We start from the raw sequence: 23,741 nt of genomic DNA on the forward strand, positions 1-23,741 counted from the left end.
AACATTGCTGTTTGGCAATGTTCTTTGGACAATAAGTAAAAAATTATTAATAAAGTTCTATTAATAAGGAAGTAAGTTGACAAATCTTCAGAAATTGTTCCCAGGGGAACCTCCACTTCCCTTGGCCTCTCCATTTATAAAATGCTGCTGTTCTCATTTCCAGTTGTCAGCACTTAGCCCACTGCAGTATCAGTGAGCCGCCCATATTTGGAAGGTGGGTGTGAGCAGAGGCCCATGCCCTTTGCCCTCCTCACCCCTTCATCACCTGACATCTCACCATTTGGGCAGCCTCCCTCACCGAAGACCTCCCTTGTCCTTCAGTAAAGGAAAAAGGAGTCGGGGGTAACTCTCCTCTCATTTACTGATAAGCCCTCAGCTCCACCTTAGCATACCAGTGTCCTCACTTGTTTTCTTTCTTGGCAAAAGACCCCTTCTTCCTTCGCAGTCCCTCCACTGTTCCTTTGACTGTCCTTCCCACCTTCTCCACAAGGTGTCCCACTGTCACATACAGTGTCCTCTTTTTTTCTGGCATCTTTACCCTCTCTCCCTGACTGCATCCTTTCTCTCTGCCTGCAGACATGCCCGGGTCCTCCATCCCGCCATTCATGCCACCCGCTCAGATGGTCGTTCCAGGGTTGTGTCTGCTTCAGTAAAACGCTTCAAGGGAAGTGCTCCCTCTGGCTGTTTCCATGTCATCCCACCTGCTCCTGACAGTGATTTACCTGGCAGGTTTGTCCCCCACCACCAACCTCATCTGGCTTCTTAAATATCATTTTGATGTCCTAATTCACAGATCCAGTGACCTTTTCTCCATCTTCACCCTCTCTCCTTGCAGCATGAAGTTGTATTTTCACCATTTGTGTCCTAAACCTCTACTTCCAGGCTCTCTGGCCCCACTCTCCGCTGTCTCTCCCCCACATCTTGGACCACCTTTTCACATTCCTTCAGTCCCTGCTGTCCTTCCACTCGCATCCCTTAGCTACATTCAGTTATTCTCAGAGCTTCTGCTACCATCCAGTGACTCCTCCACTGAGCTGAATATTTCACTCACCCTGCATCTGTACAGGATTAAAATGTAATTTTCAAATGAGGTACTTAGAACTAATGAAGCTTAATCAGGCTGGATAGCTATAAAAGTCCATTAGGTGTCCTCAGTCTTTCTTGGATTTAAATGCTCTGTCTTTCAGTTTGCATGGCCTGTCTCTGTAAACAAGGACCCTGGCCCAGGCCTCCAGGGGGGGTCCCTGGCTCTCGAGGATGGTGTCCTTTGCTGGCCTCTTGGGCGCTTTAATCTTGAACCAGCTGCTATCTCATTCCAGGGCTGATGAGGTCATTAGTAGGAGGGGCCACCTGCAGAATCCTTAGCCTCCTGCACCCTCCTACCATCTTCTCCTTCTCCCTTAAAACTCCTGATCCAGAAGAAAGCAGGCTTTTTATCTTAACGTCCTCCAGATTTCCACCTGAGCTTAAATTAAACCTGGGCAGGAGCCTACCTGTTGATGAGCCAGGAGGGGAAGAGGGAAGTGAAGGAATGTGTTGAATTCTCTCCCAAGACGATATCCTGGCTTGAAGACTTTTTTCCTGCCACAGAATCTTATTTTGAATGTCAAAAGTTGAATATCAGCCTGGCCTTTTTCTAGGCAATCCTGTAGCAGGTTCTAATCTTTTCCCAGACATGCAGTTGCCTAAGGCAGACTATGTGTAAAGGTCACAGACTCAAGAAGACAAAAGAGAAAATTATACACAATTTAAATTTATTCCTCCAGTTATAATATTGAATCTCTTTATCCATCCCAACCCCAGGGGCTTTTCTGAGCCCTAGCTTTTAAACTCTGCCTATTGGACATCGGCAAACACCTCTACTGCCAAATTCATAATTTTCCCTCTAAAACCTCTGAAACCTTCCCTCTAAACCCAGCATCAAAGTTTATGGGGAGGGAGAAGATCAGGGAAACAAAAGGAATCCCGCGTCTCCAGGACCAGGTGTTTTCACATCCCGGGACTCCAGGCACCTGAGATTCTGAGGAGGGCTTGGGAATCTGCCTTTTTAGCCAGCAAGCAGGAAGGTTCTGATCCTGTAAAAGTGGCAGCATGGAAAGAGTACTGGGACAATGTGCCCCGAGGGTGCCAACCAGGGCCGAAACCTGAGAGTGGAGCGGAGAGCCAGCTCTCTTTGGTTCCCCCACCACCACCACCACCAGCCGGCCTCTCCTTTCTCACTTCCCCTCCCTGACAATCACCCCCTGGGTTCCCCTTCCCACTGCTGGGTTGAGGCCTGTGCTGACTGCACTGTCCTGTCGATGGGTCTCCAGGCTAGACTACGTCCAGGGCCGCCCACCCGTTATCCTGGCTCCTGAGAGATCTTCATGAAACGAAACTCTGACCAATCCGCTTCCACTTGAAGGCCCACCCTGGCCGCCTCTTCCTTGGACCCGAACTCTTCACATCTGTTGCCAAAGTTCTGGCCGCACCTGACTCTCTCCCCTCACTGAACTCCCGTCCAGTGCGCCGGGATTTGTCATCACTCCACTCTGCCAGGGCCCCTTTGCTCCAGGGGCCTCGCCCCATGCTGCAGCCCTGCCTGGGCCGGCCAGGACCAGCTCCCAGCCTGGGCTTTGGTGAGTGATCTCCCTCTCGCCACCCCTGCCCTGCCCGGCCCACTGTCGGCCTCCCCCCCCAATCCCCCCCGCCGGGCTTGCTTGTGCTGCTGGAGCACCCTGCCTCTCACTGCGGGCAGTCGGGCTACCACTCCGTCCCTCTAGTTTGTGGGTTACCCCAGGGAGTTCTGCTCATCTTTGCATCTCCAGGGCCAACACTTGAATGGAAATGAAGTGCTCATCTATATAGGAAATGTCCACTCCAACGTCCCAAGAACAAAGCTGGACTTTGTCCTCTGCTGTGCACTTTCCTCTCTGTGCTCCAGGCCAGACCCCAACAGCCAGGTCCTGTCCCGAGGGCAGGAACGCCTTCCTGGCCAGGAGCCGGGCAGACTCTAGACCCACACTCAGGGTTGAGCTCCAGACCCTACCATATGCTGGTAAGTCCCTGGGCAAGTTTCCCAGCCTCTTTGTTCCCCAGTGTCGCCATCTATAAAACGAAGGCACTGGCACTACTCCTGCGTCAGGATTGTTGTACGGACGTGGTGCGATGCTCCGTCTGAGATGCTACAGCGCTGCGTGGCACGTGGAAAGTGCCGGGAAGTGCCAGACAAGCCTGGTCTGGATGGCTGCTGTACTTGCAGTGATGACTCGCCCTCCAAGTGGCTGCGCCGGCCCCAGGCCCTTCTCTGCCTTTCTCAGAGGGCAGACGGCTGTGGCAGAGACACCCGACTGGAGATGTGCCTCACCATGCCAGGCAGGCCCATCCTGGGACTGGCTCGTGGCCCCTCCTCCCGGAACAGCCTCCCCTCTTCTCCACCTGCCCAGCTGTGCCCACCCTCTCCGGCCATGCTTCCTCAGAGCCCAGCCCACAGGAGCCCCTTCCTGTCAACCCAGCGCCCCTTATGGAAAAATCCCTTTTCCTTTTGTTCAGCTGAGATTGAGTTGGAATTTTCCAGTTGGAACTTTTCCTCAGAAACTTAGGGAACCAAAAATGCACACAGGTCTTAGGAAAAAGGCCGCATTCCACGAGAGTGTAGGTTTCCCCTGTGGTCGAAGCTCAGACCGAAGTTGGAGGGAGAGTTGGTGTGACCCCCTCTCTTGTCCGAGATCTGAACCCTACTCACAAAGACCCTCCTTTCAGGCCTCCGCTTCCTTCCCCTCTCCTCTGAGGCCCCCCTGCCTTGTCTGCGTGGGGAGGGGGTCCAGCCCTGGATATCCTCCCTGGAGAGAGAGGAAGGGAGCTGGTGCTGGAAGTTTCCCTGTGTTACCAAGGTAACCCTGGCAGCTCAGATCCTAAAGGCACATCCAGCCTTGTGACACAGCCACACTCCTTTTTTTCCAGAATTTCTGGGGAAAACCTGCCCATGTAGCTGGAATCTTGCCATTGGTGGGTCGGGTGGGTTCTTAGCTGAAGTTTTCCATGCATTGAAGCCTCTTACCTCAGGGGCACCAGGGCCAACACATGAAGGGTTGGAGACCCCTGAGCCCACGATGCAATCAAGTCCTGAGGGTGAGCTGACTGGGTCAGGCCCCAGGCTGGGGGAGCGAGGGGCCCCCTGAGCAGTCATCCTGGAGAAGAGGGTCCTGGGACACTGGAAGCACCTTCAGAGTCATATAGCTTAACTCCCTCTTCCTACAGATGAGGAAACTGAGGCCCAGAACCTGCACAGGTGCACAGCCTGGTAGTGGCAGACTCAAGACCAGAGCCCGGCTCTTCTGACTCTGGGCCAGGTAATTCCTCTGACAGTGAATACTCACTGAACCCCCTCCTACAAGCCAGGGACTTCACTGGCTGCTAGACAGGGCTGACCTGGAAATCCACATGCAGGCCAGGGAGAGCTGAGAGAGGCAGCCACTCTGTGCCCACTGGAGGGCTAACCCCCCGGGGAAAGAGAGATCTAGAGAGAAAACTCCTCAGCAGGGCTTTGCTGCCTGCCTGGCAGCTGCCTTGGAGAGTCCTTTGCTGGGAGTTATTCTCAGCAGTCCTTTCCCCAGGCTTGGCCCTGGCCTTCCACCTCTGACCTTAAGTTAGTGGCAGGACATTTCTTGGGGCGGAGTGATGGTGTGTTGGCCTGGCTTATACCAGCTCATGAAAGCTGATGGTTACATTTTCAGGGATTTTGTAAAAACATGATTTACTTTAAACATTAAATGGTAAAAATATACAATTAAATTATATTAGAAACAAAGGTAATAAATACTCAAAATTCATCACCTCCTAACTATTTTATTGCAGTTTATCATTATTTATGCTCTTGGGGTTATTTACAATTGTATCTGTATGGTGAAATATTGTAAGATTGTACATCTCTTCTGTGTTTAATGATGTCACATTGTGGCTTAAAATAGGCCTCAATGGGAGTATTTACACCACAGAAACAGGCAAACACTACAAATGAGGTTTTTGTTTTGTTTTTACGTTTACCTTCCACCTGAGAGATGTATGTGACATCCTCAGTTTAGCAGACTGTTTGCACGTAACTACTGAACTTCCATAGTGTGGCCGCCCCTCCATCTGCCACTGTGGAAAAAGACCACGCAGGGCTCAAATCGGAGCTGCAAATGGAGAAGGTTTGGCAAGGAGAAGGAGGAAGAGAAATGAAAAGGAAAGGGCACACACACATCTGCTCGGGTTCTTCCTTCCTTCCTTCCAGTCACCTGTTCTTTATACTCGTCAAGTATTTGGAATACCCACTGTCTGTCAGGCACCTTGCCAGCCTCAGGGAGGAAACACATAGCAGAGAAAAAAAGACCTTCCCTCTAGCACTGTTTTCTCTTGGAAATAAATAGAGCCCATTTGAGCCTAGGAGTCTATTTACTATAGAACTTACAAAGGGTGGGAAAAGCAGATCTCAGTTTCTAGTAAGAGCTAAGGTCCCAGGATGTATCTGGATTACTTAGCACGCAGATGTGTGGGAAGTGCTTAAGCTTTAAGCAACTTAACTCGTACTTGATATCACAAAAAATGAAAAGGATCTTGAAAGTTCTTGGTCCAGCAAACAACCCCCCCCACTCATATATTTGTGCAGTTGCACATGAGGACAGTGTGTGTACACACGCACATGTGGGCACGTGTGTGTTGTGTGTACACCAATCTATTTAGGATTCCCTGTCCCTTCAAGCTTCTCTCTCTCTTAAATGTGATCATTTTGCCCCCTGTTCATTGTCCTCATTTTCCCTTTTTATAGAATGAGTTCAGAAAGCCTTCATAGTCTTTGTTTATTTCTTCTGGTCTCTTTCTGGTCCCAAATTTTGACATCCCCAGACTGGCCCAGGGTACTTGCTAAAAATGCAAATTCCAAGTCGCCATCCCTTGCATTTCTGACTTGGTGGGTCTGGGGTGGGCCCAGGAATCTGCCCCTTTCCCTGGCTCCCCAGGTGATTTGAGGCAGGTGGTGTAAGAACAGCATTTTGTGACACACTTCCTTGTACCACTCACATAAGTGGTAAATGACATGATGGTATTGTTTTTCCCTCTAGAGAGGTTTCATTTCTGCTCTTGCATTCCCACTCCCTGACTTGCCAGCTTTACTAGCACCGCTGAAGTTGCTCCTGTGTTAGCGCAGCCAGTCCCTATGAGCCAGCTCTATCAGCCTTAAGGCTGCAATGGGCCGGGGCTTGGATCACGTTGCGCCGGGTGACTGAGGATTAAGTTGGTGGGAAACCAGCCATCAAAATTGTCATTCACAATTTTGCCACTTAGTGGCGCCATGACTCCACTTACTTTTCTAAACAGTTTGGAGTCCTATAAGTTCCTACTTGAAAGGGAATGCATCTCCTCTCACACTCACCACAGGTTTGGGGGATACATTTCGGATTGAGTTGAAGAAGAGGGTCCCAAGGCATTGATAAAAAATGGGATCATGACAATCATGTTGGGAGAGGCTGACCCATACCTCAGAGTCATGGGGGCTCATATTCTGTCTTCCCTCCAGGCCCTAAGGCAGAGAGTGCACATCCCCTGTAAGGAAGGAAGCTAATATTTGTTGATTACCTCCTGTGTGCCAGGCATGTTCCCTGCCATCTCATTTTTTCCTCACGATAATCCTGTATTTATGTCTCTCTTGGGAAGGACAGCGGCAGGGCTGAAGAAAATGAGGCTCAGAGAGCTCTCTCCAAACCCCACATTCTTTGTGCACACATCATCTGCGTTCATTCGCTGATCAAACATTGATAACAAAGCAGATTTACAAGCGATTCTATTTTGGACACACCAGTGGATACTTGGACCTCTGCCTATAACCAGAATGGGAAATACTGAGTCCCCAGCAGCCACACAGTGTATAGAGTGAATTGCTTCTACAGCCAAGGGTAGACAGATTTAAAAATAAATGAGAAGAAGGGAAATAAAGTACTTTATAATGAATGAGCTAACAGTCCCATCAGCAGCTAAAATAAATGAAGCAACAGTGGCACTCAGGCAAGCCAGAGTGAAGGCCATCCAGGTGTGGAAGGCCACTTCTCCCTTAGTTTGCTAAGGACATCTCTGTCCCTCTCATACCCCAGACTTCATGAAGCTTCAGCTCCCAACGCCACTGGGAGGGTGACTGGGTGGAGCCACATGGGATTTTCAAAATAGATGATGTCCTTGCTGTCTTTACCCATCTCTTAGTCTCAGGCAGGTGCAGGCAGGGTGGGGTTACAGGTTAGTGAAGGTACAAAGAGAACTTTAAAGGGTCTAAATTTAGGAATTACATAATGTCAATAGGGAGACCATTAGGAGTGTGTATGGACTGGTAGGAAGGAGCCCTGTCTGAGCACAGCCACTAGAGGTCACGGTGGGAGGCATGACGAGGCCTCTGCTCTCACGGAGCTTATGTTCCAGTGACGGGAGATAAAGATAAGCAAGCATGCAAATGAATAAACAAAATCAGATAGTGAGGAAAGCTAGGATGGAAATAATGATGTGTAGATCGACTGAGCATGACCAGGGGCTTAGTTCAGAGGGGGTGGCTGTGTCTCCAGGAACTATGCCAACTTTCCCCCACCCCGCATCCTTTCCTGTATCGATTCAGGGCTGGCTTCTGTAGGACGTGAACCACAGATATGCATCAGGGAAAATGGCCAGTGACATTGCTTCTTGGTGAGAAGGGTAAGAGAGTTTTCTGAAGGCACCACCGCTCTGGCCCTGATCGGTATGCTGAGGAAGCTGGAGATCTGCAGGAGGCTGTTGTCTGCCTGGGTCACAGACTGCTCCAGTTAGAGAACCAACTCTTCCCTTACAGAAGAGAGAACTCAACATGGAGGTGCAGTGCCCTCTTCGACCTCACATGGCTTTCCATTCCTTCCCTGGGCCTCTTTGTCTGGAAAAGGGGTGAAGAGTATGGAAAAATTAACAGTAACTTCTGGTTTTCCTCGTTTGTGGTTCCTCCACACATGGCAGGGCAGGAACCAGCCTGGAAGAGAAGATTTCCAAGGTAGCTCTGTACTCTGTTAATTTGATGCAGCCAGTAAAGTTGGCTGGACCGTTGCTATGCAATGGAGGGCTAGCAGCATCATAGTGCTCGCAATAGCTCCTGCTTACCCCGCACCTAGTGGGACAGAGAACCATGCATGAATTCTCTCACACCCTCATATCCCCTTCAAGTTGACAGTTCAGACATGAGGAAACAGGGGTCCAGGGAGGTTAAGTAACTCACTCAAGGTGGCTCACTGTCAATAGTAGAGTTGAGGTTTGCAATTTGACTTCAAAGCATTGGTTTTTTGCTCCTACAGCGTGCCAAGGAGAGAGTGAAGGAAAAGAACAGGAGAGAGGAAAGGAGGGACCGGGGAGAAGCCCTGTGTAGGTTGGCGATCCCCATCAGACTCTTGTAGGATTTTCCCTCTCTGGCAATGAAGATAGACTGACACTCCACTGCCTCCCTGGAGGAGGGTGTAGTTCCTGATCCATGCCTCTGTCATAGGGTTTCCTATTTGGGTCTCCAGGTTCCTCTTTTTGGAGGATGGTTCATGATAAAGGTAGATTCTGTTTCCTTACCCAGCAGGTGATGCCAAAGGTGAATCTAGCAAAGAAGTACTTTTTTAAAATGAATTTGAATTAATCTAGCAAAAGAGTATTTTGTAAAGGTTGTTTTCTAAAACAGAATCATTCACAAAAGATTGAGCAACCCTGGAGACCAGGTAATGTAATCTTCTCACTTGACCAATGAGGGAACAGAGGGTCAGAGACACTCAGTAATGTGCCCATGGCCCTGGAGCTGGTGAGGGGCACAGCCAGAACCTGCAGTCTGACCTGCTGTCCAGCCCAGCTGTGTGGGACCATCAAGATGCTGCGAAGACGGAGTCTCCTCATGAGAAAGTCCAGTTTCCAAAATGTGCGTAGGTTTGTGAAGTCATGCAAATGATTCCCCCAAATGGTCAACCGTATACACATACCCCATTAGCCTAAACTATTGCTTAAGAGCCTCCCACTTTAACCCCAAATTATCATCCTCTTTCTCTCCCTTTCATTCTCCCCTCCTACTCTTTTCAAATCCAACCCCTACCCACTAAAGTTTTCAAATGACTATTTAGAGTTTGGGCATAAAGGTCTTCACCCATCCTGACCCAAGACCTGTGCCCATGTGCTACCACCTTATGGTTGGAAGTTACTTCTGCCCCCAGAGTCACCACCTTCCTTTCCTGCTTCCCCTAAGGGCAGTCACCCCCAGGAGCCACGAATGGCAAACCAGATCAGCACCCAAAAGTTCTGGCTCCCAATTGGTGAAATCCTCTCCTCCTGGCACTACAAGTGGCCATTTAACAGGTGGTATTACTGGCTTCTACAAAGCCAGTACTAAATTGCATCCTTGGAAAACATACATGTCAGTAGCTACATTATGTTCATTTTTCATTTATTTGTCCTATTAGGAATATCCCTTCCAGAAGAGGAATAAAGGCAAAACAAAAAAGCAAAACTAATAGGCAACTCTGAAAAAACACTCCATTCCAAGGCCCACTGTTTCTCTTGGGCACAAGCTTACTTATCACCTGTGTGCAAAAAGGACACCTGACTCGGTGCAGATATGAGAGCATCTGCTGCTCAAAGTGACTTCGGAATACCCGCTAAAGGGCACTGTGAGAGCCCAGCAGAAGGGGTCTGTTTTTCAAGGAAAGCTGCGGCCAAATATTTCTTTAAAATTCTGGTGAAAGCCCTATCAAATGTTACAAGAAGCATTGAAAGGACAGAATGTGGTTTAAAAATAAACCAACGGAAGAGCAAGCCAGCTCAGGATGTTAAGGTTGCCGGCTGATGGTAGTGTGTGCGGTGGGCTGAGCGTTGACGTACAATCAATGCCATTGCCCTCGTGTTAGTTAGCCCAGCGCCTGCCCTCCGGAAGCTGGGGGGATTTGCTGGCTCATGAGGTGTCATTGCTGTTTCCCCTTCTGTCAAGGAAACAGTACTCCTCCGTTAGGGGTCCACCCTCATGCTGCCTGTTCTGTTAAAGCATTCCAGCATCTGTCTGTACCTTCTCTAAACCCCTGTCAAGTTGGGCTCCTTGTCTTTCTCTAATGTTTTTAGGTCCTCTGCCTACTTTATGTCCTTTATTGGATTGTTAGTGGCACAAGAACTATGATTTTTTAATAATTCTTTTTTACCACCACCACCATATACAGTAGTGACACAATAAATAAGGGATGCGATTGTAGAACTTGCCAGTCACCATATTTTTATGTTGGTTGGTAGTTTCATTTCTGCTTCCTAACTTGTGGCTTCAGAGATGGGAGAAAGAGGCCGTTAACCAGATGCATAAGACAAGGGGATTCTTTTACTGACTTGCCTTCATGCTTTAATGTTGGATTTTGACAGAATGGAAAGGATCTTGGTCAATTTTTTAAAAATCAAGAAACGCAACCCATTCTTGGAACATAAGATGGGGGCATAAACTTCCAATGTTACCATTTTTCTCACCCAGAAGATGAACAATAATTCCTACTCTAACTATCTCACAGGACTACTCAAATAAGATAATAGGCACGTGAAAGCTCTTTGATAGTAGGAAAGCATGATATGGGTGTAAGGTATTATTATCTCTTTAATCTTTCTAGTCTGATAATGAAGAGAATTTTCAAAGACAAATTGGGAGCTCATTTCAGTCTCTCAGCTGCCTCTTGCTACATGATATCCATGACAATTAAATGCTGTAGAAGTGTGACTGAATTCAAATAAACAGCATTGTGAAATATGTTTGTCAACCCTCTAGTGCTGCTTAAGACTGGCAGGATTCTTCTTCAGACCTCTGGGACTCTCTCACTGGGCCAGATGTCCATTTGCATAAGAACTCCACAGATGCCATTCTGGGTAAGACCTTTATTTCATGCATTCCAGTTTTCTGCTCTTCCATGACACCAAGGGTCATTCTGCAGGACAGTGTGGCTGTTCCCTGTGATTGTGCAAGGCAAGGCCTCCAGGAGGGACTTCAGGGAGCTCTGCGCAGACCCTCCCACCCCTTCCCCTTCCAGCAGCTGTTGGGCATATGGCAGCTGGTGGCTCTCAGCTGAGTCCCAATCTGGGCATTGCCTTCAGACTAAGAGAACTCTTGGTCCAAAGCCACACTGCCTCTTAAATCCAGTGACTGCTCCGTGGTAGGGAGGGGTGGGACATAGCCTGGCTCCCTTGTCTCAAAGTGGGACAACCTTGAAAGGTCACCCCAGCCCCAGAGCTCCCCGTGGGATCTACAGAGGTCCCTGAGGCCATTGCATTGCTGCTCATTTCCCCTTTGCCCAATCCTGTGACCCTGACCCCCAACAGGTATTGTTCTCAAAAACATTACTTAATAAAGCTCCTGCATTCTGACCTCCAAGAAACTACCTGTGACACATTTCAGATGGCTTTCCTGTGGATGGGTCACTGGCCTGCGAGGACATTGGAGAGGGTGGGTGGGTTTCATGTCCCCAGGCGAGGTGCCTTGGCCATCAGTGGCACCTCCATTTACCCTAGGTTGCCATACAAGCATTATTTTCTGGGTCCCATCATAAGGAAAAGGTTGGGAAGCACTAATGTAATGTGTGGTACACTCAGAAATAAATCTGTTTTAACACACTGTAATTTCCTTTCCAATATCCATTCCCTCTCTTCCTTACTGAACCCTCATTTTAATTCCAGGCAGTAATGCTCTCAGCTGAAAACAAAACAAAACAAAACAAAACCTGCACATTTCTCAGCTTCCTCTGCAGCCAGGGAGAGCCATGCACATAGACAGCTCTTGCTCAGTGGAGAGAAGCAGAAATTTGCTGCTCCCCTAATAAAAGCACCTCCTCACTGGCCTTGCTGTTCCCTCCTTTGTCTTCTTGCCTGGAACAGGGACAGGAGGCTGGTGACCAAGAGGAGGCCTATGAGCTGAGTGTATACATCATTTATTATGACATAAAAATATTTCCCCCAACTTGGAAGCTTGAAACATTTGTTATCTCACAGTTTCTGAGGGTCAAAAATTATGGGGAAGAAGGTTACTTTGATGTCTTCTCTTGGTCACACAGCCCAAATTTGGTATAGCATGGGAGGAAACTACATAAGGATATAAATCACAGGAGGCAGGGATCATTAGAGGTCTTCTTAGAGGCTGCCCCCACCATCCACCTGCAGTCCCCAGTGACACACATCCATCCCGCATGCACAATGTACTCATGTTGTCCCCAGGTGTGCAAGTCTCATCCCATTACAGCATCAACATATGATTCAGAACCTTGTCGTTTAACTGAGGCCTGGCATGAATGGGGCACCTCGGGTGGTTCTGGCAGCTCTCAGTGTAGTTCCATCCCTGCTCATGCATTCTCTATACCACAGCACTGTGGCTTCATGACTTGAATGTGTCAAGGAGTAGGGAAAGAAGGGTAATTTGGCTATCTGTTATTTCAATCATCTCTCTACCTGCCCATCCACTGCACTCTAAAGCTGGAGAGTGCATATGTGAACCTGCACGCACACACGCTCACACACACTCTTCCTCAAAGCACACTGTGAGAAGTGCTCTAACCAAGTAGGCAAGACAAAGAAGACGGCACTAAGCAAGAATGCCCAAAACTGGTGTTTCTAGGATGAGAACAAGGCGATCTGGGGGAATGCTGTTTACAAGGGGCTGAGCCAGCAGAGGCCTCCTGGGCATCCACACTCTTCCTCAACCCTCCCTGGAGCTCCCCGTAGAAAGCCATGACGAGCAAGAGCAGGATAGGGCGGAAGAGGCCTGGCAAGTTTAGGACTGGGCAGGAAGTGCTGGGAACAGAAAGGACTAACAGGGAAGTGTGCAGGGCAGTGTGCCATCTTGCTTTAACATTCCAAGGAGGCATCTGATTTTTTTTTATGATGCCAACTGGAACACTCAGTGAGCTGCAAAACGGGAAGCACAGAAACACCCCTTGGTGAGAATATCTTCAGTTGCTGAATTGCTTAACGGTAATCTGAGGTCCCTTTTTCCTATCTAGTTGATGGCACATCTTTGGCATTTGGATTAATTTCCAATAACGCTCTCAGGTATGGCCAGCCGAGCACTTTCTTCCTTGTGCTGTCTGTGTGAAAAGCCACATCGAAGGGTTCTCAGAGAATGATTCCAGGTACAGCTGTAACAGCCAGCCCTGGATAGCACCCTGAGGGCTCTGCAGATGTTCCCAGAGAGTCCATCATTCTCTCTGCGTTTTTGAAGTTCATTCTACATAATTAACATTAATAGCCAACTGAACCTCACTTCTTCTCAACTGAGGCCACTCAACAAGAATTTGAAGGTCAACCTTTTCACCCTGTATGCAAGTAGGAGAAATTTAAAAGCATACAGCCAGGAGCTAGCATCAAACCAGCTTGGCTATTAGTTCCTACCTAATCTTGCCCCCAGGTTCCAACGATCCCCTTCCCCCAGCCTTGTTCCATCTGGCCAAGACTTTGCCATGAGTTCCAGCTGAATCCTACCTATTCTTGATTCCAAGGACTTCAGCACATCCAAGAATCAAATAACACCTTATCCTGCACCTTCAGACGATTGATGTCCCATTTTTTTATCCAAAGTCCTGAAGATAAATGCTATCTCATGCTTGGCAGGAGTCTCCCCTGGTCCCTATTTGTTCTAGATCCTTCTTCCTGCAACTTGGGTTTGTTGAGGCCCTAACTATTGCCATGTCAATGTCAGTGACCTTTCCACTGTGTCCCTCACTTGTCAGGCCACCTATGAAAAGCATGGCATTCACAGCGGGAAGAGATTTCAAACATCTAGTCCAACCATTCTAACATGTCTTGCCCAACAGTAAACTCAGAGAATTATTCAAACACCTCCCCAGATTCAGAGCTCTCCATTTGTCATGATGAATAAGAACAACCTCAAGTGAAACATTTCAAAAAATTGTTCTCTAATGCTAAGGGCCAAGTTGTCTTGGAGGTCTAGGGATGCTGGTTTCAGGTTGTTTTAATCACTGCCTGGATAATGGGTTGAGGAAGCCTGGCCATGACTGTCAGACTCACAGGGCCAAGTTGCAGACAGCGGCAAAGGTGAAAAAGAAGGAGGCACCCCCTCTTGCACAGTCATGCCGAGCTTGTCCTCGCCGAGACTGAGCACGGACACCCTGGCTGCCTCCTAATTCAGCCCCAAGATGACATCATCCCCTCACATACCGTAGACAAGCCTCTTGACTAAACAAGGAAGCCTTTATGGGCTTTAGTTTTTCAGCTTGGGGATGATCTACGAGTCTTTGGGTCTGACTGCTCTAGAAGCCCTTTATGATAAGGAATATCCTTCTTGGATTCAGAGTCACCTAAGGATCCATGGACAAACCAAGAAAACCAGGTCCTGCCTCCGCTGAAAGCTTTGAAGCCTCTTTGCCAAGCTTTCTTCATTGCGCCCCCAATGTGTAGGTGGGAGAACTGCTCTCCTGGAGAACCTGTAGGTTGTCCCCCTCTAGTCCTATGACTGAACACCTGTCCTAGACCCAGTTTGCGTCCATGTTTGTCTGAAAATGCATCCTTACAGATCACCTTTACAGGACCTGCTGACAGGCTGGGTGGCCAAACACGTGCGGGGAGGCTGGGGGCAGGGGCATGGTGCTTCTTGTGGATGTGGAGAAGGCCCAGTCAGCTACGTCTGCAAAGCCCATGAAATGTTGCAGATTCGGGGCAAAATGGAATCAACAGGGACAAAAATAATTCAAAAGGGTCCCCTGCTGGGAGCTCCAAAGCCTCTGATAGAATGCTCTTTGACTGCACACCAGGTAACAGGGATGGCACTTCTAGATTGTTTACTGAAGCAGGTAGCTGGAAAATAGCTCACCAAATAGTGGCACATTAGCTGTTCAGTTAGGTGCATCCCTGGTGTGGTTGGGCTCCTCATGACTTTTAGAGGGACTGGGGGAAGGGGCAGTGAAACTGTGGCCGCTCTTGGCCAATGTGCCGGCAGTCACAAAGGGCAGCCCTAATATCTGGGGGACAGAAAATACCAGCGACCCCCCCAGGAATGGGAAGGCTCTGCAGGGGGTTCAGAACCACAAGTGAGCGGGCTCCTTCCCCCACTGGCATAGGCGCGGAATCCGTGTGGCGCACTCAGATTTGCAGGACTTCGCCGGGAGAAGGCAGGCCTGATCAGTACACTGCAGCCTTCAAGAAGATCAATGTGTGGACAAGGGGAAACCAATGAATGTAATTTATTGAGACTTTCAAAAAGGCTCTATACTAACGGCTGTTTTTAAAAGTCACCATGGAATCTGGGTTTTAAAGGACTTAGCTTTTTGAGGTTAATGCCAACGAACACACCCACATTTCCCTGCTGCCATCCCCACAAAATACGAAAGACTCAGGACTTTTACCCCATGTAGCAATTTCTGGGCAGATTCCCACCTCCTCTTGTTCCTCAAGAAGTGACTTCTCACCCTCTTCCTTTCTGAATTCCCAGCGTGATCCTCTCTTAACACTTTTTACTTAGTGTGTAAGTACATGTGCATATCTCACCCTCCTAATAACACGTCAGTAACAGGGCAGGGCTTGGCGACTGTGTCATCCTCTACAGTACTGGGACTGGGACTCCCTAACTCTGAGTCAGAGAAGACCCAGTGACTGCAGGCCCGGAATCTGAACCACTGTGGTCCTCACCCTGGGGGCACTGCGCTAACACCTCAGCATGGCCAGCTCTGCAGAGCCACCATCCCCGTCCCCACCACACTCATCTTGTTTCCTGTTCTCTGAGCCTCACCCTCTGGGAACCGCCAGCCCACAGCCTCTGCAGCCAGACCAGTCAAGTCCAGTGGTTCCCCCATTCACGCTCATGATCTGCTAGGCACCCTCCCTCACACACACACATGCACAAATGCTTTGGTTATTTAAATTGCTATTGTCACTTTTCTCTTAATGTGGTCATTCACCAGTTTGGCCATTTCTGCAGCACTGCAAAGTTGATTTCCACCCAGAGCTAATTGGATATCTTCTTGTTTCCCCCACTAGACCGTTAGCATGATTCCCACTACGCCTCACCCCGTAAATACTTATAACTCTGCTCCAAATGTTAAAAGTATATTTCAAAAAAACATGTCCAATTTTACCAGGAATCTATTATATTCAAAGCTAGGTACAGCCTTTCCCTTCCTTGGCAGCTTACTTTGGAAGCTGAAAATGACCTTTTTTGTTTTAAAAAATAATAAAGTTAAAATAAAACTTGACCTCTATTCACCAACCCAACAATGCAGAAATTTGCTTTAAATAATTAAAAATTATAATAAACTACAAAGAAGTCCTTCTCCCCAGCTATAGTAAGAGGTATCCACTTTAATGAAACATTGATACAATGTAGCCATTTTGGCTCCCAGATTTCATTAAAATGGAACTGTATGCGTGTGCGTGTGTGTGTGTGTGTGTGTGTGTGTGTGTGTGTGTGTGTGTGTGTATAGCCATAAGAACAAATCCCAAAACCACAAGTACAAGCACTGTTAGATGCTCATTTAAGTGGCCTTCAGGATTCAGGGAGCAGGGATGCAGTAAATACCATCTCCCTGCCAGCCTCCCTCGGTCACCAGTGAGCGGTTTGGAGTCAGCCAGCATTTCTGAGGTTATAACTCAGCTGGTTAACAGCCTGTGGGCATGAATATTACCAGCCCCAGGGTCATCAGTCAACTGAGGTTTCTTTGACATCCTTCCCCACCTAAGCCTCCATTAGGCCATGGCCCTAAAAGCGGGGAGGGGCCTTCCCCAAGCGAATCTATTCAGCTTATGTGGCCAGGGAAGGATTTTCTGTTCAATAGTGCAGAGAAGTACCCTGGGGCAAGACTGAGACTCTCTGGGAGCCAGGCCTGCTGGGGACACAGCAGGAACCCTAGCATCCAGGCCAGCCTGACCCTCCCCCAGCCTGACTGCTCACCCAGAAGGCCCACACAATCCTCATAACTTTTAAGAGCAAAGTGGCTTTTCTTTGTCCTTACTAGCCATTAGCATCTGTACCTTGGGAACCACTTAGAAACAGTAGGTGAGAAATAAGGAAATATGTCTGAATTAGGCTCTTCTGGACACACTTCACTCTCCTGTCTCTAGCCCCTTCTTCTCAAGCTCCCCTTTCCTTTTCACTCACTGTGCCGCTCCCCACACGCCCACTTAGAAATGGGATGTCAAACAGCCGAAGGAGAGAAAGAGGTTGCACATGGAAATGTTTGTCGTGAACCAAACAGCTTGGCCATGAGGAACAGGTCTGCTGGGACTCTCAGTCTTTCTCACTAGCCTGTCTGCAGTGTCTGGGAAGGGCCTGGGCTTCAGTGTCAGGTAGACCTGCAGGCTATTTACTCCTAGATGGCTTTACGGCCATGCGTGGGTCTGCAGTTCCTCCTTTGTCAATAGGACAACAATAGGGCCTAGTAATGGGATAATTATGAAAATTCAGGTAGTTAATAAATATAAAGGAACTTTGGGTAGAACTTTGAATATATCAGGTCTTCAATTGCACAAGATGCACCGTGCTCTCTGCTATTAGGCTATCACAGAATTTACACTTTCTTCTGAAACTAATAGTCAAGGCCCATTCTGATTTAGGAATTATGAGCCTAACCAAAGGGGAAACCCTAGTCTGAAAACTTTGAGAAACAGAGTGGGTTCAGCAAACTACTCCCAATTCTTAGACCTCTGACAACTCTCACGAAAATTAAATTCTCCCCCAAGTTTCCATTCTCCCAGCTGCACTGGGAGCCGATCTCTTTTAAATTGATCAAAAGCTCAAATGAGGACGTGATCCTGTTCCTGGATTTAGCCATGACTTCTTTCAGCAGATCAGCGCTACTGAAGTCAAGTCCTGGTTCCCTTCTTGCTTCCACTCATCTCCTTGTCTCAGAAAGGTGAGAGGCATTTCTTGAGAATTAATCAGATGGTGTAACTCCTCTGCTCAGTCTCCCAGGGGCATCCCATCTCACTCAGGGTAAAATCCCTGTTCTTCTTGGGGACCTGCAAGGCGTTCCATGACATGTCCCTCCCCCCACCTCACCCCTGCTGTCTCTTCAAGCTTGTCCACTCCAGCCACCCTGACATCAAACATAATACACATATGCCAGCCACAGGACCTTTGCAATTGCTTCCCTGGACCTGAAAGGATTTTTCCCACTAGAAGTCCATATGACTAGCTATGTCACTTCTTTGAAGACCTCTCACATATCACCTCATCAGTGAGGTCACCTCTAACTATCTAAAAAATAAAATAGTTTGCACACATGAACACACACATCAACACCACATCATTATTTCTATACCTCTGTGTTGCTTTATTTTTCTCCATAACACACATCATCCTCTAGCCTACTATGTATAGTTTTTAAATGAATGGACTTTATTTTTAGAGCAGTTTTACGTTTACAGAAAAACTGAATAGAAAGTACAGAGTTCCCATTTACCACCCCACACAGTTTCCCCTATAATTAACATCTTGTATTAATGTGGCACGTCAGTTATAACTGATGAACAAATATTGACACATTATTATTAACTAAAGTACATAAGTTACATTAGGGTTTGCCCTTTGTGTTGTACAACTGTTACGAGTAAAGCTGCTATAATCATTCACATGCAGGTTTCTATCAGACATAAGTCTTCAACTCATTTGGGTAAATACCAAAAAGCCTGATCACTGGATCGTATGGTAAGAATATGGTTAATTTTGTAAGGAATTTCACAACTACCAAAATGGATTCTATTTTGCATGCCCACTAGCAATGAGGGAGAATTCCCATTGTTCCACATCCTCACCAGCATTTGGTGTTGTCAGTATTTTGGATTTTAGTGTCCTAATGGACATATTTGGTATCATGTTGTTTTAATTTGTAATTCCCTAATGACATATGAAGTTGAGCATGCCTTTACATTTTCATTCCTAGTTCATCAGCCCTACAGTGTCAGAGACTCTTGTGTGTCCTTCATTGCCATTTCCTCTGTGCCTCCAAACAGCATCTATGCAAGGTAGGCTTTTTAAAAGTGTTTGTTAAATGAATTAATGAATCTGAATAAGAGCAGGATTTATGATTTTTAGTCCTTAGTTGCACTTCATGTTCAAGATGATCCCCCAACATCTTATGGAAACTGGGTTTCCACCCATAGACCATTGTGGACCTGCCACTGTGAAATTACCCACAGTTCCAGAAGGGGTGGGGTGACGAGGGAACTCCTTTTTATATTTTGGGGAATGTGGTGAGCTGAATAATAGCCTCCTGAAGATGCCCATATCCTGATCCCCAGAACCTGTGAATATGTTGTCTTATGTGATAGAAGGATCTTGCAGGTGTGATTAAAATAAGGCTCTTGAGGTAGGGGAGATTATCTTGAATTAGCCAGGTGGGTCTCATATAACCACGAGAGTCCTTATAATAGGGGGACAGGAGGGTAGAGACAGAAAGAAGGATCACGTGATGATGGAAGTGAAGGTTGGAATGTTACAGAGCCACAAGCCAAGGAGCACTGGCAGCCTCTAGAAGCTGGAAAAGGCCAAAAAAAACCCAAAAAATTCCCCACTAGAGTCTGCAGAAGGAGCACAGCCCCAAAGGGCCAGTTTAGACTTCTGACCTCCAGAACTGTAAGAATAAATTTGTGTTGCTTTAAGCCACTGAGTTAATGGCAATCTGTTTGAACAGCAATAGAGAAACTAAAGGGGGCAACTGCATGTAAGAGAATATAAAAATGTATGAGAAATTCTAGAAGCAAAACTTATCTCTCTAAAGGACTGATCTTGAAGTCAAGGAAGTAATGAAAGCCTCTTGAGAGGAGAAGCTTTACATCTCAGCAGTACACGCAGAAGGCCGGGAGGAATAAGGAAGGCCAGCCCACCAGTGGTACAGGGAAGTGAGCGCTCCTCTCCCGTAGGGTATGTGTGGTTGCTCTGTGCATGCCCGGGGCCTGGTGAGGCATGACACACAGAGCACATACTCAACAAATGGGCATGAGATGAGTGGAGTGGGGAATAGAAGAGAAAACAGGGACAGAGGCAGTGACTGGCAACTTGTCTGGGGTGCTGAGGCTGTACATGCCCGTCCTTAAAGAGGAAGGAAAAGTACTGCAAAGGTCAGCATTGGTGGTCACGGGGGTTAGTTTTGTTTTCATTTTCAGTGCTTTCCGAATCGTTCTGTAGTTCCTAAGCCACGTGTACACTGAGCTACAGACCCACGCATGCTCATCCTGGGTGCCAATGGGACACAGCCCCCTGAGATCAGTTTATATAATCAAGGATGGCTGCACAGGTTTTATTTCAAAGACAAGGAACCTGGTCCAGCTGTACAGATGGCAACTGGTCTGTCTGCCTTTCCTTTAACCATATCTGTGACTTCTGTTTTGCCCAGAGCCAGAGTATACACACAAAGTCAGCCCTATTCACTGGTTTCCATAAAAAATCCCAACAAACCAAGCACTGAATGGTTTTTAATAATATTAGTGAGGCTGAATCCCATTGTGTGGCATATGATATCCCACTTGCTATCTTATTTTTCCTCCTGTTTTCTCCCCCTTTTCCCCTCCCCAAGACAAAATAAAGACATAAATAAGTTAATTTTCTTATGCAGAATAACTTTGATTCTTTCTCCAAGACCTTGGCACCAGAGAATAGCTGCATTTCAAAGATACTGACTATGCAAGTGAACTTATCAACACATTTTTCTAAAAAAGAAAAGTCTCTTCCTAAGATAAATTCTTATACGAGCTACTAAGGGGATAGAGTTTTGTGTGTGTGTGTGTGTGTGTGTGTGTGTGTGTGTGTGTGTGTGTGCACGTGTGCATTTGTTTTTCTATCTCATTGTACCTGGGAACTACAGCTGAGTGGAATAAGACATCTGTCACACAAACCATCTCCTGGCCAGGACTCCAGGTGCTCATGGCTGAGTTGTGCAATAAAATAGCAAGTCAAACCTCAGAGAGCATTTTCATCATTATCTGCACAGGGCTCTGGGAGCAGAAGAGCCTGCCATATTGGCTCCAGCAGTTCTGCCCTGGTGAGTGATGGTGCCAGGGGCTTCAAACATGCCACAAGACAACTCCTGTGCTCAGATATCTAGACCTTCAAATCAGACATCTGTTGGTGGCCCAGGTGGAAAATCCATGGCTAGATGTTGCTTTTGGAGTTGGCCCAATCTGGTGTCATCCAGTGAACAGGAAAAGGGAAACTGTAGGTGTCACTCTGTAGGCAAGATGAGAAATGCATGGAAGTCACATGAGTTGTCCTCACCTCCAAGGTGCCTTGAATGATCTGGGAGGAATTTAAGCATTGAAAAGATTAACTGCCCCAACTTCTCATCAATGGATGGCAGGGGCAGCCTATCAAGGGTCCTTCTGTCAGATTTCTGTAACAAATGAGAGATAATTCATAAAACAAAACATGTACTTTGTGAATTTGTCTTCCATGGCACATAGCGGTGTGAGCTGTCTTGCTCAAGGTTATTTAAGAATAACTTCAAGACATGGAGAAAAGAGAGCTTGGCTGACCGGGCCCTCTCTCCCTTTCTCTACAGCTCTGCCATCTCCCTTTCCCCATACTGTCTGGGAGCACATATATGGAGACAAAGATTCTTTCTCTTGATCCAGGAAAGGGCAGACACTGTTCTACCTCTGATTAAAGATGTTCCTGAATTTCTGTAACTACTTCCTCACTCCTCCATCTTTCCCAGGCCTCCCAGGTAACTCACTTGACATGTGAGCTGAGATCTTGGTGCTGTAAGTGATGCTAGAAGCTACTTCTGTAAGGCTGGACATCCTGTTCCTATAAATCTCAGATCAAACCAGTGGCTTTATTGCCTGCTAAATCATATAATAATTTTTACAGAGCATGAGCTAAAGCCCTTTCTTTCTTCTGCTCCACACTCATTGTGTTCTCATCAATAACCTTCTAATCTCCTTAAGTTGTAAATAGATGAACCACAAATTGAGAGAGATGAGAAATACACTGGAAGAGAGTTGAGAGTACAGTGCTGTTGTAAGCTTTACTTGGCATCAATACTAATTTGTTTCATCTAATGATGTGCAAGGAAGAAGCGCAGAACAGTATAAGAAAGTTTGTGCTCATGGTTATAATTCTTGTACTTGAGTTCACAGGTGCCTGCAGCTTCCGTGGAGACCCATGGGTCTGTAACTCTCTGTCAGTGCTCAGGGTCCCCTAGGTGTTCCTGTAAGCAGCGTTATGTCCAGACAGAGGTCACCTAGGTGCAGCAGGACCCTGTGACCTCATGCCATCTGCTTGCTCATCCCCACAATGGCTGCTTCCTCTCTAGCACACAGGAAGGAGGTTCTAACTGGCTTCTCAATGGCTGGATGCTTTGGCATCAGCACCCTTTCTTTCTCCCAAAGCTGAATCAAAAGAACCTCTCGGGACCATCCACTCATCCTGCCTTCTCTTATTTCCATCAAACTTCCATGGATTTCCTTTTCTGTGGGTTCATTAGTATTTTTAACCAGCCCCAATATCTGTAATTTTCCTTCACACTGTGCATTATTTAATTTCTAATATTTTTATTCTTCTCTTCTCTCCCACCATGCACACGTGCACAAAGTAAAAAATATATATATCCAATACTTTACTTTCAGATTTCCTTTTACCTACACAGCAGTGCACTCCCCAGCTCATCTTTTACCCTGTGATGAGAAGCTTAGATTTACAATGGCCACAGTCTCTCATACCAAGTAAAATAGACTACCATGTGTTGAGATCTGTGTAATCCCTGATGTAGAAACAGGGATTGGGAGTTTGGGAGTCAGAGTGTTTAAAGAACTTGTCTAACATTAGACTGTTGGTAAGTGGTGGAGCTGGGATTTATTTCAAGGTCTTTTTGACTCTAGATCATGTTTTCTTAACCCATGGCCTGGTTATGGTACTGAGTACTGGGAATTAGTACTGACACTAACTTTGACTGTTGTATTACTCCCCCTGTACTGCTAGACTCCCTTTCTTTCCATATATTCTCATATTTTTGGAAGGATAAGAGAATCTTGATGGATTCTGTCCCACCCTTACACTGCTAGCTCTGGGTGGCCTAACTGATCCCACCCAGCAATCTCCCCAGGCCACACTCACCATCACAAAAACACCTGTCCTTTCTTCAGATGTTGGATATAAGCAATTTGCTTTATTTCTAGACCCTCAGTGTAAAACAAACCCATATTTAAAATCATTCTACCAGTCACTTTAGGAATTTTTTATTTCTAAGAATTTTAAATGGTAGTGTTTGTCCTTGGCAAAATAATTAAAATCTGTACATAGCCTTCCCAGACTTCCCAGCCTGAAAATGGGAAAAAAAACCTACAGACTGAAAATAATTAAAAGGACTTAAATGGTTCATACATGGCAAATTCTTTTGTGTTTAAAATAGATATTTTTTTAAATAAACAACAAAATTCAATAAATACACATGAGCTCACTTGAATAAAATCCAAGATATTTTTGTTTTAGGGTTTCACTGTTTTTCTGATTCATATTGTGGGGCACAAGAGCAATTTATTCTCAGCCTGTCTTTCTGTTATTTTTTTTAGAGGTCTGTGCATCAAAGAGGCAATTGTTTCTAGAGCCAGGACTGACTAGGTGTGAATTCCAGATTGATAGCAATTAGTATTTCAATAAGGTATCAGGCTGACTAAAGTTCTTTTTATACTGATGTCAGCCTGCTCCCAAAATAACTTTTCTTCTGAATCTAGACTGTTCAGGTGAACTTAATATTATTAGAGTGTTTTCAAATGTTCTTAGCTATTCTCACCTGTTC

At 46.7% G+C, this 23,741-nt stretch overlaps 1 long non-coding RNA gene across 8 annotated transcripts in view; it reads left to right on the forward strand.

The window, feature by feature from the left end:
* The first annotated feature begins 575 nt into the window (after positions 1–575).
* Positions 576–23,741, forward strand: part of LOC140849850 (uncharacterized) — a 28,607-nt gene continuing 5,441 nt past the window's right edge. Inside the window, exons 1-6 of one of the 8 annotated variants that reach the window (XR_012132098.1) lie at positions 576–729; positions 2,313–2,618; positions 2,808–4,331; positions 7,616–8,914; positions 9,450–10,881; positions 18,891–18,972. This is a non-coding gene — a long non-coding RNA (uncharacterized lncRNA). Of the gene's footprint in view, positions 730–2,312; positions 2,619–2,807; positions 4,332–7,615; positions 10,882–18,890; positions 18,973–23,741 lie in introns of all 8 variants that reach the window. The other 7 variants (XR_012132101.1, XR_012132099.1, XR_012132104.1 and 4 more) reach the window with 7 other exon arrangements.

The sequence above is a fragment of the Manis javanica genome, chromosome 6 (assembly GCF_040802235.1).
Source record: "Manis javanica isolate MJ-LG chromosome 6, MJ_LKY, whole genome shotgun sequence".
NCBI lineage: Eukaryota > Metazoa > Chordata > Mammalia > Pholidota > Manidae > Manis > Manis javanica.